The sequence below is a fragment of the Alligator sinensis genome, unplaced genomic scaffold (assembly GCF_000455745.1).
Source record: "Alligator sinensis unplaced genomic scaffold, ASM45574v1 scaffold223_1, whole genome shotgun sequence".
In the NCBI taxonomy this organism is placed as follows: Eukaryota; Metazoa; Chordata; order Crocodylia; family Alligatoridae; genus Alligator; species Alligator sinensis.
This window is the reverse complement of record NW_005841936.1, coordinates 3,417,281-3,422,546: the sequence shown is the minus strand read 5'-3', so window position 1 is coordinate 3,422,546 and position 5,266 is coordinate 3,417,281. Positions and strand designations below refer to the sequence as shown.

Below are 5,266 nucleotides of genomic sequence, written 5' to 3'. Positions count from 1 at the left end.
TGCTGAACCAGATGTGACATGAACAGAAAATCACACCCTATGCAGTGGCCTTTAAACTGCTAAGCTTTCTCCTTTATCTATGCCACAGTATTGTCATTTTAGTTTTGTATCATGCCTTGGTAGTAAATTGACCAGAAGCAGTGAAAAACTGACAGAAAAAAGTAGAGCAGCTAGCATGTGTTTCTGAGACATGGTGTTAGCAAATACATCCATGAGTCAATTAGCTAACAGTAAAAAAAGAGATACCATCAGCTTTTTTATAAATGAACATAATGGGTGCATCCCCACAAGTGGGAATGTGCATTTCCTCAGGAACAAAGGCACTTCCTCAGGCATGTGCCACTGCTACTTGTGCCCAGGGAATGCCCTCTGGCATGCAGCATGTTGTCCCAGGTCAAGTAGAGGAGGTTGGAGCCAGCACCTGGCCTGGCCCTGCGAGTCTTACCTGGGATCGTGGGGACTTCTGGGGACTGCAGCTGCGGCAATCTGGCAGCAGGGTGTCTGACTGGCAGCCGGAACATGGCTTTGGCTGGCCAGGCTCTGGTTTCGGGCAGCACACACTGCCACCACATGCACCAACACGCTTTATTTAGGTACAAGGTTTTTTGACACCAGGATCTCCCAGTGTCAACCCCTTCATCGCCCACCCCCATGCTGCAAATTAGCAGTGCAGGGAATGCCTGCATGCATGGCATGTGTGGTGTGCAGCACAGCAGAAGGGTCTGTGACACTGCATACCACACATGCACACTTGCCTGAATGTGCCCTATATGGCATAGTGTTTTTCTTTCAAAGTGGTATGCGTGAATTCAAAAAGCTTCCCCACATTTAAAAAAAAAATAACATATACCATTTCACCCCTATTAGTGAATGCATGAGCATCTTCTCTTTCTTATATAAGGTTGCTCCCTTCTAATCTAGATTCCCATTAAAGTTAATCGCAAAACTTCCATCAAGTACAAAGGGATCAGGATTCAACCCCCATCTTGGCAACAGACAACCTGAAATTGAAAATATATACTTTATTTACATTTATGGCTCTCTCTTTACTACATTCCCTGTGTGTATATATATTTTCATTATCTGGTGATAGAGAGACTTATTTTAAGAAATATTACTGATAATTTATAATATTACCTTTCATAGCATGATTAGAGACCTCTGCAGGGAATTTCTGTTCAGATAGTTATTTTTATTTAGTTCTACTCGTATTTTAACACTAGTTATTTGTAAGACCAAGGAAGGGCATTCAAACATATTTATTAGTTTATTAAGCAAAGCTGATTTTGCTGCTGCTGGGGCCAGGTTTTATCAACTATAAACTACTCCACAGAAACATCTTTTATCTGATGATGATTTTACTTTCTTTCTTAAGAACAGCAGCAAAAATTCCAGTTATTGAGATCAAAAGACTTTATTTCTACAGATCTAGTGAATAGCCTTTCAAATGTGCAACATATCACTGCACTGGAGTCCTTTTTCCTCACAAAAAATCTACTGGGTCAGGGACAGAAGTTATACATAAACTGGTTTAAGTGATCAGAATCTGGCTTAAACCTGTAACAACACAAGTTCAGTGCACATAAACCAGTTTCAAAATGGCCAAAACTGGTTTAAGATAAATCTGGCCGAATGTAGTATCAGACTTGACTGATTTGGGTCAAACTGGTTTATGAAACTTCTGTCTCAGACCCCTTCCTGGTTCAAGTTATATCACAGTTTTACATGCTTTGCATGCCCTGAGCTGAGCTGTGCTGTTTGCTCCAGAGAGCAAGGCTGGCCCTGCCCCTCTGCTCCCTAGCTGGAGCAGTGAGGGCTGGCTGAGAGGAAGTGGTGAGGGGCAAGCTTGGCTGGGGTTGCAGCCCAGTCTACAGTGGGGGGGAGGACTGCCCCCACCTCCGGCAAACCCCGGCTGGGGTCTGGGGCCAGGGAGGGGTGTTAAACACTCCTTCCCCAGCTCAAATTTACTGCTGGCTGCAACTGTGGACTACAATCCCAGAGACACCTGGAAGCAGGAAGAGGAAGTGATGAACAACCCTGCAGAGTCCTGCTGTTGTGATTGTGGACTACAAATCCCAGAGACCTCAGGAGTAGCAGGAAGAGGACGTGAACACACAGCCAGAGAGCCATGCTCTACCTCCCCCTGGTCTGAGCCACTGCAGACATGTGGCTGTATTTTCTGTATCAAAAGTAAATGTCTGTTCACTTCTGTTTCAATTTAATTTATGCAATTTAGACTGAATCAATTCAGCTTTGGGCTTTTTGACTGTCTGTACCCAGCCCTTTATTTCATAAAGCTTTATGTTTCATGTTGGCCAGATCTCATGCAAACCATTTTTAAACTGATGTAATTCCACTGATTTCAATGTAATTGTTACCAGTTTTCATTACAGTATGTAACAGCATGCAAGTGGGGCTCCCTGAGGAGCTCCTCAGCCAGTGCTCCCAAGGAAAGGACAGTCTTTTAAACAAACAAACAAAATCAACTCCTTCTGTCCTGTCCTGGACATGAGGAGGGAAACCCTTTTTGCTCTGGCCCTAACACAGAAGCCTACCCCCCACCCCTTTTGCAACATGCTGTTCTGCTCACAGTGTTTCCTCCAGCTCTGCTTACTCTTCTGGGAGTTTTTAATCCTGAAGGCAGGATAGAGTTGCACCTTACAGAATAACCAAAGTAGATATAGATATAGATATATAATACAAGATTTTGTGAGCTTAAGCTCATGAAAGCTTGTGCTATATAGCTACTTTGGTTAGTCTATAAGGTGCAATTCTACCTTGCCTTCTACTTAAGACTAACACGCTAATGCGCAGTAGAATTAGTTGACTGCACATTCATGTCACCTAAAAGACATGAGCTAGCACTACTGCGCAGTAGTGCCAATTACAGAGCATTAAGTTAATACCTGGTATTACAGGTACTAAAACTAATGTACCATAATTATGGCACATTAATGCAAGTATAGACATGCCACCTAGGGCAAAGCGTTGAGTTGATTGTAGCTGTTCCTTGGGGGGATGGGGAGTTGAAGAAAAGGAGCATAAATAAGAGAGGACCAGTTAGAGAAGGCATCAGGGAAGCTAAGATGACTGAAAAAACACCAATGAGATCTTAATAAAAGCAGAGTGAGTTTTTGAATAATAGAATCATAGAGTGGAAGGGTTATCTAGTCCAACTGCCTGCATAAATGCAGGATTCACTTTTCATAAACCATCTCAAACAGATAGCTGTTATGTTTGTCTTTGGTGTGACAGAGGGAAGTCACAAGGATCATCACAATGTCGGCCTGCCCACCTGTCTAGGGCAGTCTGACTTGTCTTTCCTGTCATGCCTTGATGTATAAAAAAGACATATAAAAGAAAATGCAGGAGGCTGCCCATTTGATGCCCTAATTCTTAGGGCATTATACACGGCTCTGAACCTTCCCTTATACCGTGTCCCATGCCTCGCAGATGGCATCCAAAGTACAAACTCAGCCTCAGGCATCCTCCAACATGCTTGGGCCTCCACTTATGCCCTTTCACTAGGGCCTCTACTCATGTTATCTTACTACTGGGGCCGGTCTGTGCGCAGTCCTTCAGGCCACAAAGACCCCCAAGTTATGGGGCAGTGTGGCCATGCCAGAAGATAGGTTGCAGACACAGCGTGGACCCGGACAGGCTAGAGAGTTGGGCAGACTGGAATCAGATAAAGTTTAATACTTCCAAGTGTAAGGTGCTCCATTTGGAGGCAAATAACCCTCAACATACATAGAGGCTTGGAGGGGACAGCCTGACTTGCACCATGGCCAAAAGGGACCTCGGGGTAATAACTGACCATCGCATGAACATGAGCTATCAGTGCGATATGGTGGCCAGCAGGACAAATAACACACTGGCACGCATCAACCGATGCATCTCCTGTAAAACTAAGGAAGCGATATTCCTGCTGCCATCAGTGCAATGCATTGGCCAGCAGGACAAACAACACGCTGACATGCATCAATCGATGCATCTCATGTAAAACTAAGGAAGTGATACTCCCGCTGTACTCAGCGCTGGTGAGACTGCAGTTGGAGTATTGTGTCCAGTTCTGGGTGCCACACTTCAATAAAGATGTGGAAGAAGTTGAGAGGGTCCAGAAAAGAGCCACCCGTATGATCAGGAACTTGCAAGGCAAGCCATACAAGGAAAGGCTGAGGGACCTGGGCCTCTTTAGCCTAAAAAAGAGATGGTTGAGAAGGGACTTGATAGCGGCTTACCGCTATATCAGAGGAGTGCATCAGGAGCTCACTGAACAACTGTTCACTAGGGCACCCCTGGGGAAGACGAGGACCAATAGATATAAACTCCTGGAAGGCCGCTTCAGGCTTAATACAAGGAAAAATTCCTACACAGTCAGGGTGTCCAGGGTGTGGAATAAACTCACTCCAGAGGTGGTACAGTCACCTACCCTGGAGGTTTTCAAGAGAAGACAAGAGTCACCTAAGCCCAGTTGTCTTCCTGTCTAGAGCAGGGGGGCTGGACCTGATGATCTTTGAGGTCCCTTCCAGCCCCTAACAATCTATGAATCTATGACCCTACTCTACATGCCCCCGTGCAGCCCTTCAAACCCGCCTATGCAGACCCTACTCTGCACCATCATGCAGAGCCCTTCAGGCTGCCCCTGCAAACCCTACTCTGCATGGCCTACTATACCCTCTACTATTCTGTCCCTTATTGGGGCCACTGTTCTGTCCCCTCACTGGGGCCGCTACTCAGTCCCCCTTTACTGGGGCCACAGAGTATTACACCTCATGGGACTCAGGTGTCTGTAGACATGTCTGGACCCTTCCTGTCCCTACTACCAGGTTACCCACCAGGTTGTGGGGGCTGAGGCTATCAGGTGTCCCATACTTGCCTTTCACCAGGGAGGCAACTGGTGTGGCATTTCCTGGGGACCGCCTCACCACAGGCAGCCCTACCACACCATCCATCCCTAGCAGGGTATAGTTTTAGGTCATGCCCTAAGACCAGGAACCTCCTCCATCCCCATAGTTCCTGCCCTATACCTCTGAGCTGTTATCTGAGAAGCAGCTCCAGCTGGGTGATGTTCCCCCTCCAGCTGCTTGCAGCAACTGCTGGCCCTACTGCTCACAGCCTGCTCTTATCTCTAGCAGCTGGGCCCTCTTCCCAATCAGGTGCCCTCCTGCTGGCTATGTGACTCCTGATTGGGAGTGCAGCCACCTGCAGGCTGCTCTGCTGCACCAAAAGTGCCCTCTTTCATAAATAAATGGCTCCAGCTACA

The 5,266-nt window shown here is 46.4% G+C and overlaps 1 protein-coding gene across 1 annotated transcript in view; it reads right to left on the bottom strand.

Moving 5' to 3' along the window:
• KIAA0825 (KIAA0825 ortholog) overlaps window positions 1-5,266 on the bottom strand; it is a 362,123-nt gene that overhangs the window by 1,281 nt on the left and 355,576 nt on the right. The gene's annotated exons all lie outside the window — the stretch shown is intronic.